Raw genomic sequence first — 13,456 nt, 5'->3', positions numbered from 1 at the left:
TTATGGTAATTAGGTAAAGATGGTAATTTCATAGTTTAAAGATTTATAAAGAATTGGAATCAGGAATTTAGTATGGAATCACACTGTTTTACACCAAAACCACTCCTTTAGTTTCACAAAGGCCAAAACAGTTAAATTTACTCATGGTAAACTCCTACAAAGACTTGAATCAACACTAAATGATTTCCAATACGATCAAACAAAGAAATGGGTTTTATAATCTATCCCCTATCGTAAGCAATTTAGTGATCAAAGAGCATAACATGGATTTGAAACCCGATTAGTTTTGTTTCCATACATTTTTAATCACTTTCCCTAGTTGTACATAAAAAATGTATATATAAATATCTCACTTTTCATAGAGTTTTCCTTTCATCTTGGTATATTTTATTTCCTCAATTATCTCATTCCTGAGGAAATCTCCCAGAAACGGGGATGAAACATTGAAAATTTCTTAAAAAGGTCACAGGATTTTTCTTCCTTTTTTTTCCATAACATCATCATATCATACCTGTTTTTATTTTCATATATATTTCTGTTAACCAATAATGTAAGAGTTCTTAAAAGAAAGAGAAACTGATCCTGTAAGGTTGTTTTTAATGTGGAGAAATCCAGCTCCCTTAAAAGGGGCACACTGAATGTGGAAAATAATTCTTGTATAGTCCTGTCTGCACTTCCTCATGAAAGAAGGAGCCTGACCTAACAGCCAATAAACCCATTTCTTCCGGGAAATGAAGAAGTAATGCCAATGAGGCCTCCCAACACGGATAAAGTTAGTCATGTTTTGTTTTTTTTATGTGGAGCAAATCTCAAAAAGGCGTACTCTGGATGAATCCGTACTCATACATGAATGAAGGAGCCTACAGCAAATTCACCCCCTCAGAAAAGAGGGTACTTCTGCATTTACCGACCCACAATTTCCACCAAGTTACTGAGTTGTGCCCAGCAGATAAGAATAATCAGAAACGGACGGTCTAGCCTTCCTTGATTGTTAAACCACTACAAGCGAATGATAATGATAAACAGAAAAACATGGAAATAAAAAAAAAAACTTGAATCTACGATAAGTCTAATGAAGACATATTTAATTCTTTGTTTATAAGAAAAAATTGGAAGGGGGGTATGAATGTTTTATTTCAATTTTATTTTGTTTCTTAAGAAGAAAGGAAGTTTTTTGTGTAGTTACTTTTTTGTGTGCATGAAAACAAAAAAAATGTAAGGAAAGCTTTTTTTTTTTTAATTTTTTTTTATGTTACTGTTTGGTGGCTGAGGGAAGAATCTGTTAGAGACCAGGAAATATTTCCTTTCTCTTCAACAACGATAAATTAGTAAAATTGTTTTCCATTGCTTTTCATTTTGTTTCTGAATGATTTACTTTAATTTTTAATTTAATTTTCTTCCAATTTACATAAAAAAGATAAGTCTGCTTACATTCTTATTGACTAAAACCCGGCAGAGCATTTGATATCACTTCCTCATTGGTTATTCGTTTCTACCATTGAGATCGGCCTAAGCATTCATCGCATTGCAATCGGCTGTTTCCGATTATTCCCATCATCTGTAGGGCACACCCGAGTAACTTTGTGGAAATCACGGATTGGTAAATGCTATCAGCTTCACAAGAAAGTTCTAGCGGTTTGTAGTCGTGTGCAAGCGACTATAAGTCACTCCGTCGGTCGGTCTGTCCATAACACTTTTGTGCTTGGCCTTTTTGGTTAAGATCAAAGGTCTGTTGTTAATAGATGCTGTTCTTAGCTTTTTAAGCTTTTCTTGGCCTTTTGGCCAAGATTCCGACAGATACTACAAGCAAAGACCATATGTGGGGACAGCCCCACATATAAGACCTTGGTCAATGTAAGGTCAACCCTTCATACCAATTGTCACTATCCAGCTCCCTTACTCCCCGGGGAGTTGGCCCCCATTTCCCCTTCACTCCTCACATTAAAAATCGGCCTTGTGCCTAATTTGCTTGGTGAGGGAGCAAATAAATACCCTTTTCTTGGCCTTTTGGCCAAGATCAAAGTGTAGTATCTGTTCTTACTACATGCTGTACTTATGTTTGTAACTTTGTGATATAAAGTGAGGGATAACTTTTCTGTATTAATTTAATGTAAAACGATCACCCACTTTACAACCAGTCAGTCTCAAAGCCATTCTCCAGATCATTCAAGTTGTTTTTGAAGGATTCCAGTTATTTTTTAAGCATTCAAGTCATTCTTAAGGTCATTCAATTCATCCTTAAGTTCATTAAAGTCATTCTAAGTCATTTACTTTTTATTTATTTAAGTCATTTCAACCCATTTTTCGGTCATTTTAATTTATCTTTAAGAATTTCATGTCAATCTTACATTCACGCGTTCATTCATTACATGAGAGCACGCGACTAATGGCTATCGGCTTTTAAATTCAGATGAACATCTCGGCTCATACAAAAAGTTATTGATCAAAATAAGCACAATCAGAATCAACACAATTTTACCAATGCAAAACAAGTGTATTTATGCCAGTAACATAGAAATCTTGTGTTCTGGTGGCGATGAAATCACTAAAAGCGTTTTTGATATTGCTTTGATTTTTAAAGCATAAAGTTGTCGATATGTTTGAAAAAGTGGTAGTCGGTAAGTGAGAGTATGGTAGATGAAACAGTTTCTTAGCCCTATTTGTTTAACTTCTGTAGGGTTGGTTTAGGAACGTGCGGTCAGGCATTGTCGTGGAGGAGAATTGGACATTTTCTGTTGACTAATGCTGAGTGTTGTTGAAGTTTCTGATACATTTCATCTATTTGTTGACAGTACTTCATCGTAATGGTTTTACCTGCATTCCAAAAACTTTAATGGTTGAGACCAGTTGCAGACCACCAAAGTTAGCATGACTTTCTTTGGTGCAATTCTAGCTTTGGGAAGTGTTGTGGAGCTTCGTCTTCATCTAACCACTGAGCTGAGCATCACAGTTGTCATAAAGAACCCACTTTTTATCACAAGTTATAACCCGGTCGAAAAATGGGCATTCTTGTTGCATAAAAGAAGGGAAGATGCCACTTCATAACGGCGTTTCTTTTGGTTGTCGTTCAATTCGTAAGGCACTCATTTATCAAGTTTTTTGCCTTTCTAATTTCTCTCAAGGGGTTAGAAATCATTGTATATGTTACATCTAATTCAGAATAAGTTATCGAATAGTTGTGCATGGATTGGCTTCGATTAAGGCTCTTAATTGATCTTTGTCAACATCCAATGGTCGACCACTACGCTCATCATCTTTAAGATTCTCGTTGCCACCACAAAATTTCTTGAACCACCATTGTGTTGTGTGTTCAGTAGTGGTTACTGGACCAGATGCTTTATTGATATCACAAGCTGTAGTAGCTTTTCGGCCTAGCTTTAATTGAAAGAAAATTATGCGATTTGCTATTTTTCTATCCTGTATTCAACGTTCTGAAAAGAAGAGGTAACTTTTAAAATGATTGTAATTGAAATGATTAGGGCGATAAACACTCTTTAAAATGATTTATAAAGTAAAGGTATTTTATCAAAAGCTTATTTGAAAATACATCATTTGAAATCAAAATTTTAAATTCTCCAATAACTTTCTTCTCAACCTAATAGATATTCTTAGTTATATTATTTTTTATTTTTAAAAAGTAACCGGAATGAGGATGTATTAAAGGAAGACAATGAATGAAACGTTCAATTATTTTCAAAATATGAAGTATGTTAAAAAAAAATAGAGACTCAGGATGTATTAGCAAAAAGCGGTGAATCTTTTATTTCAAAACATGAAGTATTTGAAAAGCAATGAGACTGAATATCTATTAGGTAGGTTTGTATTACAGCATATCAACCCTTTTTGGATTATTTTAATAACAAATCCAGTAATTTTGGGAAAAGATTTTTTAGGCTTCGAGTTCTTTATATTTTCAAATATTTAATTTATTTTCTTTCTTTTTTACTTTGTAGAACATGAATGAGTTTTGTAACGGGAAAAGAAAAAAAGAAACAATAACATCAATGTTAAGTGCATTTTGAGTTAGGAAGCCAATATCTTTAGACTGCCTGACCTCGTAGCACAATGGGTATCTATTAAGGATGGACAGTCCGTTGCAAGTCAGTAGTTTTGTTGTAGAGACATTTCTTTACTCTTTCATTTTCACTAATGCACTTTAATATTCTTATTTTAGCTATACGTGTTATGTAACTCGTTTTTTATAACTGCTGTTTTGTCAATCATGCCCCAGTAATCCTGTGATATTTTTTTTATCTTGTAGTTTAATACTTAATCTTTAGTAATCATGATTTCAAACTTATAGCCCTTCCTTTCCTGTTTGGCTGATAAAGGGCTTAGTTTTTGATTATCCTGTTAAAATCTTGTTTAGAGAGGTACACAAACTTAAACTGATTGTCAGATGCACAGAAATACAATTATTTATCTGCTGTAATCTATATATATAAATTCGTATTCCTGTCTGTCTGTTTGTTTGTTAGTTCACAATTTGATTAATATATACAAAAGGTCCACTATTTCCCTATTCCATTCATTTCTATATATAGTATGATTCTTGCAAAATAAACGATTAAGAGGTGACCTCACTTATTACATTAAGCAAAATCGATTTTATTAAATAGCTGTATGAAAGTTATTGTTTATAGTGAGAGAATTGTTTTAAGTGTTTTATTAAGTTTGATATTTAAATTTAATTTATATTGATAATATATTTAACTTAATTTATTTTTACCGACATCATTGTTTTACAAATTGGTTTGAGTTATTTCACCTGGGCGTTAACTTTGTTATTTTTTTAATATTTTATTTTTTTCTTTAGACTTTCAAGCATTATTTTCGGAATGAGTTTAAATAAAATAATTGCCAACATGATTTCACAATTGTTGTGGTCCAGTGGACTTTTATTTTAAAATAAACAATCCAATTCAACTACGGTTTTTTATTTAAAACAAAAACAAAAAGAACAAACTTTCATTTACATTGTTTTACCAGTTTTTCTTTTTTTCTTCACATTTTTTTGACATCTTATTTGCTATTTTTGTTCTTTTAACAACACAATAAGCCATAACTCATTTTGAATCCCTTCTACTGAAATATTTGTTGAAGAGGTTTTCACATACTTCTTTCTTTGGGCGATTACATTTTTGTGTTTTTATCTGTTCTTTTAAACTAAAAACAATTTCCTTATATCGATTTTTTTTTTTATCAGAGGGTTACATTTTTATTTAAAAGAAACAAACTATCCAATCCAATTACAATTCTTTACTTAAAACAAAAAAAAAAGATTTTGTCATTTAGATTTTTACCAGTTTTTTTCCTTCACATTTTTCTTTTCTTTTTTTTTTTTTTTTTTGACATCATAACTGCTAATTTTTTTCCTTATAATCTCTATATATAAATAGATGTATATTTATTTTTCTCCAGAAAAGTTCAATTTTGTATTGTTCATTTACATTTTTTATGCTCAAACAAACACACGCACCCGAGTGCTATGGATAAAAAAATGTAAATATACTGAATTTGGGAATAACTGTTTTTTTATGAAAATAAGCCAATAAAGTGCTCAGACTTCCATTTATTATGAAGTGCAACAGAAGTAACAGTATTTCAACAACTCTCCACATGCTTAAAGGATGAGGCTGAGACTCATTGCAAAGGCAAACACAAAAATGAGAACTCAGCTGAAAGAGAAGAACATCTACCTAGACAACTACAGTACCAAATAAAGTCCTGTCAAAATGAATCCTTTGTTAACAGTTAAAGAAGGCATGAACAGGATGTGTTTGCAAAACAAAACCAATTACAGGAAGAGAGACAATTGCATCTGAATGTTGATAGAAACAGATATAAAAATTTAAGACAACACGAACTTCAAAATGTTAAACGTACTGCATCACTCTATGACAAAAATAACTCGTGTGACAAGGCTGCAATAGGACAAATGTGTCAAGTTTGTCAGTGTGGTACAAAAAAATTTAAAGGAGAACTGCCAGGACTTTGTTGCGAAAATGGAAAAGTTACACCACATCCACTTCCATCTCTGCCTGATCAGTTTACTGGGCAATTTCTACTTAGCAAATATTTTTTGTCAAGGATTAGGGAATATAACACTCTCTTTGCCATGACCAGCTTTGGTCACAAAGATGCATCTGTTCACGGTTGGAATCAATCTGTAAAGATCCAAGGTCAAATTTATCATCAACTAGGATCACTGCTACTACCTGAGGATGGAACAGCAAGATATATCCAAGTATACTTTTTAGATACTTATGAAGATCAACTGAGTACGAGAGAAGCGCATCAACACTTGAATGCTGAAGTGTTAAAAAGAATTACAGTCTGGTTAAATGAAAATAACCATTATATAAAGATATTAAAGATAGCACTAGAGCAAGTACGACAAGCAAATATTAATAACAAGAAAATTGCAATTCTGGAAAAGAAGTGGCCCCAGGGAAAACGTGTGGTGCTGAAATTGCAATTTTAATGTCAACTAAGCCTACAGAAAACATATTGTTTTTCAATTGAAACAAGGTGGACAGAAGAGAATTTCAGAGTTACGTCGATCCTATGATCCTTTGATGTATCCTTTATTTTTTCCATATGGAACAGATGGCTTCCACATATATTTGCAAGGGAGAAATGGTTGCAAAATCATGCAATTAAAGTTTTACTCTTTCCATATTATGTGTAGAGAAGGAATTATCTCTTGTTTGGAAGGTGACTCTTCTAGGTAGATGCATACTGCAAAATAGAAACTGAAAGATTAGTTTTTGAGAAGAGAATAGCAAAGTATCCGTGCTGAAAATTACTCAAATTTACTTCATAGTTTACTTGCTGGTAATGGAGATCCAAATTAATTAGGTTGTCGAATTGTGCTTCCTGTAACCTATATTGGTGGTTCTCGGTATCTTCATGAAAAAAGGTCAGATGCAATGGCCTTTATGAGACATTATGGCAGAGCAGATTATTTTATTACTATGACATGTAATAGACACTGGCCAGAAATTGTTGAAAATTTGGTTGCTGGACAAGAAAGTCATGATCGACCATATATTTCTGCATGAGTATTCAGATTGAAAGTTAAAAAATTCATGGAAAATATGAAAAAGAGAATTTTTGGTAATTTGCAAGCATGGTTGTATACCATTGAGTATCAGAAAAGAGGTTTACCCCATGGACACTTTCTTTTCTGGATAGTTCCAGAGCATAAACTCAGACGAGAAGAATATGATTTAGCAATTTCTGCAGAAATACCTTCTAGAGAGGAAGAAAAAGAACTGCATGAGCTGGTCATAAAATACATGATCCATGGACCATGTGGCCCCCTAAATGAAGCCTTTCCATGTATGATAGACAAGAAATGTATTAAAGAATTTCCCAAATCTTTCTTATTCCTATCCTAAATATAGAAGGAGGAAGATCGAGGTCAGATTGGCATGATAAAAATGGGGCAAAATGGCCACCGAGTTGAACAAGAAATCACCAATCAATGGGTAATGCCTTACAATCCATATTTGTTATGACAATTCAACTGCTATATCAATGTTGAAATTTGTTCATCAATTAATTCAATCAAGTATTGCATCAAACATATATCCAAGGAATCAGTTACAAAATGCTGAACAAGCCAATCATCATGAATCACAGGTGATTGATGAAATCAGCCAATATCAAAACATGAAATATGTGTCATCATCAGAAGCAGCATGGCGAATTCTTGGGCATCCTACACATGAACAGTGGTTGGTTTGGCTGTTCATCTAGAGAATGGGCAAAGAGTCCTCTTTAATGAGGAAAAAAGACTGCACTTGGGTCTCCACTTCATACAACTTTGACAGGTTTTTTCCAACTCTGCAAAGATGATACAAAGACATTGAAGTATGCTGAATTGCCGCAGGCCATTGGTAGGATTTACACAATAGACCCAAGAGCTGGAGAGTGTTATTTTTTGCGACCTACTGAATGACGTGAGAGGACCAACTTCATTTCAAGATCTAAAAATTGTTGATGGCAATATATGCTTGACATTCAGAGAAGCTTGCCCTGCCAGAGGGCTTTTGGAGAATGATGACTATTTACAATTAGCCATGGAAGAAGCAAAGATTTCGCAATCACCTGAAAACATGAGGTGCCTATTTGCAATAATCCTGATGGCAAGTTCACCAAGTAATCCACTAGAGCTTTGGGAAACCTTCAAAGAGGCATTCTCAGATGATTATTTGGAACAACATCGAAGGTGTAGCAATGATTAAGTGCTCCAGTCTCAGATTTGATTTTCAATCAAGCTTTGTGCTATTTAGAAAACAAAGTCCTCATGATGGGAGGACTTGCCTTAACAGCATATGGCTTGCCAATACCAGCCCATATTGATAATGAGCAACTTTGTTGTGAGTACAGACCTGAGATAAATTACAATCAGGAGGAGCTGGCATTTTGAGTAAATGATCAATATCAAATTCTAACAGACGATAAAAGACATGCCATTGAATACATATAGAATGGATGAGCCTACATGCTCTCTTACTTGGTACTCTAATATAGGCAAAGTAATACGGGACACAAAAGTAATAATTGTTGAAGCCCCAATGGCTCATAAAACTGTTTTTGAAGCAATTGATTGAACATTGCAGGATATTATGGGTGTCAAAAAAAAACAATGGACAGTATTGCAACTTTATTATCAGGGGACTGCCATCAAATTTTGCGTGTTGTAAAAAATGGAACAAGGAAAAACATTCTGAATGCAAGTTTAAAGGAATCTGACCTTTGGAGAAATATCTTTGTAAAGAACCTAACAACAAATATGAGGACTTATATCACTGGAGATTTAGAATTAGCAAACTTTTCAAGTCTTCTGCTTAAGTGATGGACGTCTTTCTTATGTAGAAGTACCGGATATGATTTTAATTCCTGAAAATCTAGGTACGTGTATCGAGAAACTACACGAGTTGAAAGAAAGAGTGTACCTTGACTTAAATTTGAATGGAAAACATCTGGATTGGCTTGCTAATCAGTCAATTGTTTCTCTCCTAAATTCCAATGTCAACAAGTTAAATAATTGGCTAATGGCTGATTTTCCAGGGCAGGAAAAACTTTTTCATATTTGGATTCTTCAGACTGCTGTTCTCATTTTGATTGTTATTTGCACAATGTTTCGGTCGATGTAACCTCTAACTTACTTCAGGTATATCTTGTCAAACTTGAGAATTTGCATGGAATTTCAAGTAGAACAGGGGTAGCATACTCTTGTTTCATCGGCCATGACTGGGTAGAGGTTCTAAGTAATTTACAATTATATTTTTGAGTCGCCCTTACTGAAGATTGAACCTTTTACAACTGAATTTACCAAGTACTCTATCCAATGCACCACAGGTCCTTGCAGACAATTCTAGTATGAATTTTAGGAGCCTTTTGTTCATAGATGTAAATATCACTGTGTGTGTGTTTGAGTAAAAGTTCAAAACTACAAAATAAACACTAATCAAGGTGGTAGTTTCTTGAATGGCATTGCCCTGGATGAATAATATCTAAAATTTAGTAAAAATATTAATTCTTTAACCTTAAACTGGCACATTTCATCAAGGGAAGTAAGTTTTTCAGATTAGCTAAAGGGAAGTAACTATGATTATTTTAATCATAGTTACTTCCCTTATGTCTATTTATTCCTTGAGGAATCTATAAAAAGAAATTTGTCCAAAGAGAGGAATGGCTGGGCAGAGGATAAAAACAAGATGAGGAGGTAGGAGAAAGAGAGATGGATAGATAGAGATAAAGAGTTAGAAGTTTTATAGAAATATGTTAGATTTTTGCTTTGGGTAATGCCGGATACTCCTGCTAGTATAACTATATAAACATAGATACATACCTAACTTTATATATAAACTAGCAAGACTATATGGCATTGCCTGTGGTTATGAAAAAAACAATAGAATAGGTTAAAAATTGTGTGTAACATCTTCATTTAAAACTTTTATCTCTTTACCTCTCTTAGTTTGTCTTTCTGTCTTCTTCATTTTTGCGCATTCGTCTACCCCTCCCCCTCACCTCTTTTTCACCTTCGCCTATCTTATATGATAAACTAGCAGAGCTATCCAACGTTTCCACTAGGAGTGGTGCATATTAAAAAGCAGAATAGAAGAGATTTAAAAGTGTATGTAACATCTTTATATCAAAACTTATATCTCTCTCACCTTTCACTCTTCCCTGTTTTTTACATTTGTCACTCATACCTCTTTTTCACCTCCACCCAGCCCATTCCTCTCTCTTTTTTAATGTATTGAATAATAAATATGTAAAGAACATGTTGAAACAATAGCAACATTTCTCATTGGATGTTAAGCAATTTGGAAAACTTAGTTGGAAGTCATCAGGAAATTGTTTTTAAAAACCTATTCTGGAACAAAGTTTTCTTTCTTTTTTAAACTTATTTATTTGTCATTAACATTTAAAATTCTATTAAAAAGTAATAACTTTGTTAAAAAAATAGAACAAGAAACCTAGTTCTTTTATATGTAATGAATATCCTAATCAGACTTTTCACCATCAGCGATCAACTTCTTTATATCTAATTAGCTATATTTACTTGACGTTACTCGGGTAGAAGGCTAAAAAAAAAAAATTCAAGGATTCTTACATTTTTTTTTAATTAAAAAAAATGTTTTTACTGTACACACAATAACCTTTATCCCTGAGTGGCTCCCGGGGCTTGGTAAGTGGTGACTACCATGTACAAAATAAAATAAAATAAGTTTTTCATATCCGCTTTAGTTTTTCCTTGTTTTATTTTTTATTCCAATGAATATTCAATTTATAAAACTAAAAAATTAATTCAGTATGAATTTATCAAAGTTACGTATAAGCAAGAAACACGTACATACACATACACACAGTATGAAAAAAACTTGTGTTGAAACAATGGCAATGTTTCAGATTGGATCTTAAACAATTTTGAAAACTGAGTTCAGAGTCATCACTTTTGTTTTCTTTTTAAATGTACTCGTAAAACATGCTCTTCCTTATTGTTTGTTTTATTACACTGTAGAATCTACAACCGACAAACTTTGGCCCTCAAGTAATTGAACATGCAACCTATAACCGATAAACTAATCCACTACAAGTCTTTCATGAATATTATTTTTCAGCTTTTTGACCAAAATCCATTGTTAATTTTTTAAAGTAATTTTACAAATAAATTGTAGCAAAGTACATTATTATATTGCTAATAACATGGTACATCAATAACAAATGAAAATTGGTTAGACAGAAGTAAAGTTTTTGTTAATTTAAATGCTATTTGGGTCTGACTTTGAAATTCCAACAACATAACTTTATATGTTAGGTTAAGTTATTTTTAATATATTATTTTATGCGTGTACACTTTCTATGAAAAATGACAAAAAAAAAAATATGCTTCTCTAGTGTTCACACTAATATTATGATAGTTCTCTCTGAAAACTGAAAATGTTAATTTTACAGACTGTAACGGTGACGTCTATAACTTCAAGCAATTCATGAATTAGTGTTATGTGATAGCCGGTTAGAAAATAATTATTCAGAATCGGGTTTATATATCCATTTATCTGTTTAATATCTACTTTTCTCTAGCAGACAGAATGACGATAGTTGAATCGTGGGAAAAGAAAGTTCAACAAGCACTGCAGGTGTAGAAGGGTTAAAGAGTTAATGTTGTGACATATGTCGAACTGAAGACTGGAAAACCTCATCAGTTTGCCCTGTATTTAAGAATTCAGGTGATAAGTCATCTCCCTCTCAGTACAGGCCAATAAGTCTCCTGTGTGTTATGATTAAGTTGCTGGAATCCATATTAAATAGAGAAATAGTCTACCACCTCAGCAGGACACACAATATGGTTTCCGTTCTGCAAGATCTACCGCAGATGTGCTGACGGTTATATCCCACAGGATTAGTGAATCTCTTGACAAAGGCTTCCTTTCTAGGGCAATTGCTCTTGACATATCAAAGGCCTTCGACAAGGTATGGCATAAGGGTCTACTTCACAAGATTTCCAGCTACGGTATAACTGGAAATGTTTTCTCAATCATGAAATCATTTCTCTCTGATAGGCTCATAAGAGTAGTGGTAGATGGACAAAAATCGGAGGCCTGCAATATAAATGCTGGAGTCCCTCAGGGGTCAATCCTGGGCCCAACTCTCTTTCTGATCTACATCAATGACCTCCCTAAACACATACTTAAATTATTCGTTGACATCTTTGCTGATGACACGACCATCTACGGCAACACATCAAAGGCTGTAAATGACAAAGTTCTCTCTGATTCTCTCTCCTCTGATCTCGAGCGCGTGGTTCAGTGGGGGAAGACGTGGCTGGTTACCTTTAATGCATCCAAAACCAAACTCCTATCCTTACATCATCAACGCTCTGATCCCCATCTGGCATCAATTGTGATGGATGGCTCTCGTCTGGGTGAGGCCCCATGTTTTGACAAGCTTCTGGTTTTGACCTTTACTCCTGATCTGAAATGGAACACGTACATCAAGTCTGTTGCCAAGGTCACTGGAAAGATGGTGGGATCCTTCTACCGCTCCAGAAGATATCTCGCTACTAATGTGTAAGAGTATCTTGTGTAGTTTCCAACGTGTAGGAGACGGGGAGTCTCGTTGTGGGCGACGAAGCGTTTCATTGAAGAACAACGGCAACACACAGCGAACCAACAAACAATGACAGCCACGGCGCGAAGGTAATTAACAAAGCTTAGCTAACTGCACGAATAGAAACGGAACCCAACGGTCACTGTACTGATCGCCACGAACGTCAGAACCCGACTGCCTCGCACCTCCAATGGACCGATTTTTATTCCTCAAGATGGCCTAGCTAATTTGCATCCCCGCGAGATCTCGCGCGATCCTGCGAGATTCCGTCTCTAATAAAAGCAGGCAGGCGCCATCTTGGAACTCTTTCTTCCGCTGCCCCGACCACAGGATCAGCCACCACCCCGCACGCCAGGCACACACGGACCCTCTTGCGCCGAGGGCTACGGTTAGTCTCACATGATGCAATTCTCTATCTATATAAAAGCCAAGTACGTCCAAGGATGGAATACTGTTGCCATATCTGGGCAGGAGCTGCTAAAAACAGCCTATCATGCCTTGACAGAGTACAAAATAGACTTCGTGGCTTAGTGGGGGATGCCCTTTTCTCTACCCTGCAACTTCTCTCCCACAGAAGAGACGTTGCGAGCCTATCCTTGTTTTATCATTATTTCCATGGCAGGTGCTCGTCTGAACTCCAATCTCTGGTCCCCCCTCGCCAATCTTTTACGAAAAACACCCGTCTAGCTGAATCCACTGTGAAAAACTTCCCCCACTCTATATTTGTGCCTAAATCAAAACGTGGATTCCATGAACAAAGCTTCTTTCTTAGAACTGCACGCCTGTGGAACTCTGTTCCGTCTGCCTGCTTCCCACCTGACTACAA

General features: G+C 34.8%; 1 pseudogene; it reads left to right on the top strand.

Moving 5' to 3' along the window:
* The first annotated feature begins 1,990 nt into the window (after window positions 1-1,990).
* On the top strand, window positions 1,991-2,128 carry LOC145284176 (U2 spliceosomal RNA; annotated as a pseudogene).
* Window positions 2,129-13,456: the final 11,328 nt, after the last annotated feature.

Source organism: Euprymna scolopes, chromosome 8 (assembly GCF_053919585.1).
Source record: "Euprymna scolopes isolate OS-2025 chromosome 8, ASM5391958v1, whole genome shotgun sequence".
Classification (NCBI taxonomy): domain Eukaryota; kingdom Metazoa; phylum Mollusca; class Cephalopoda; order Sepiida; family Sepiolidae; genus Euprymna; species Euprymna scolopes.
The sequence above is the reverse complement of the archived record's forward strand: the minus strand, read 5'-3'. Positions and strand labels throughout refer to the sequence as shown.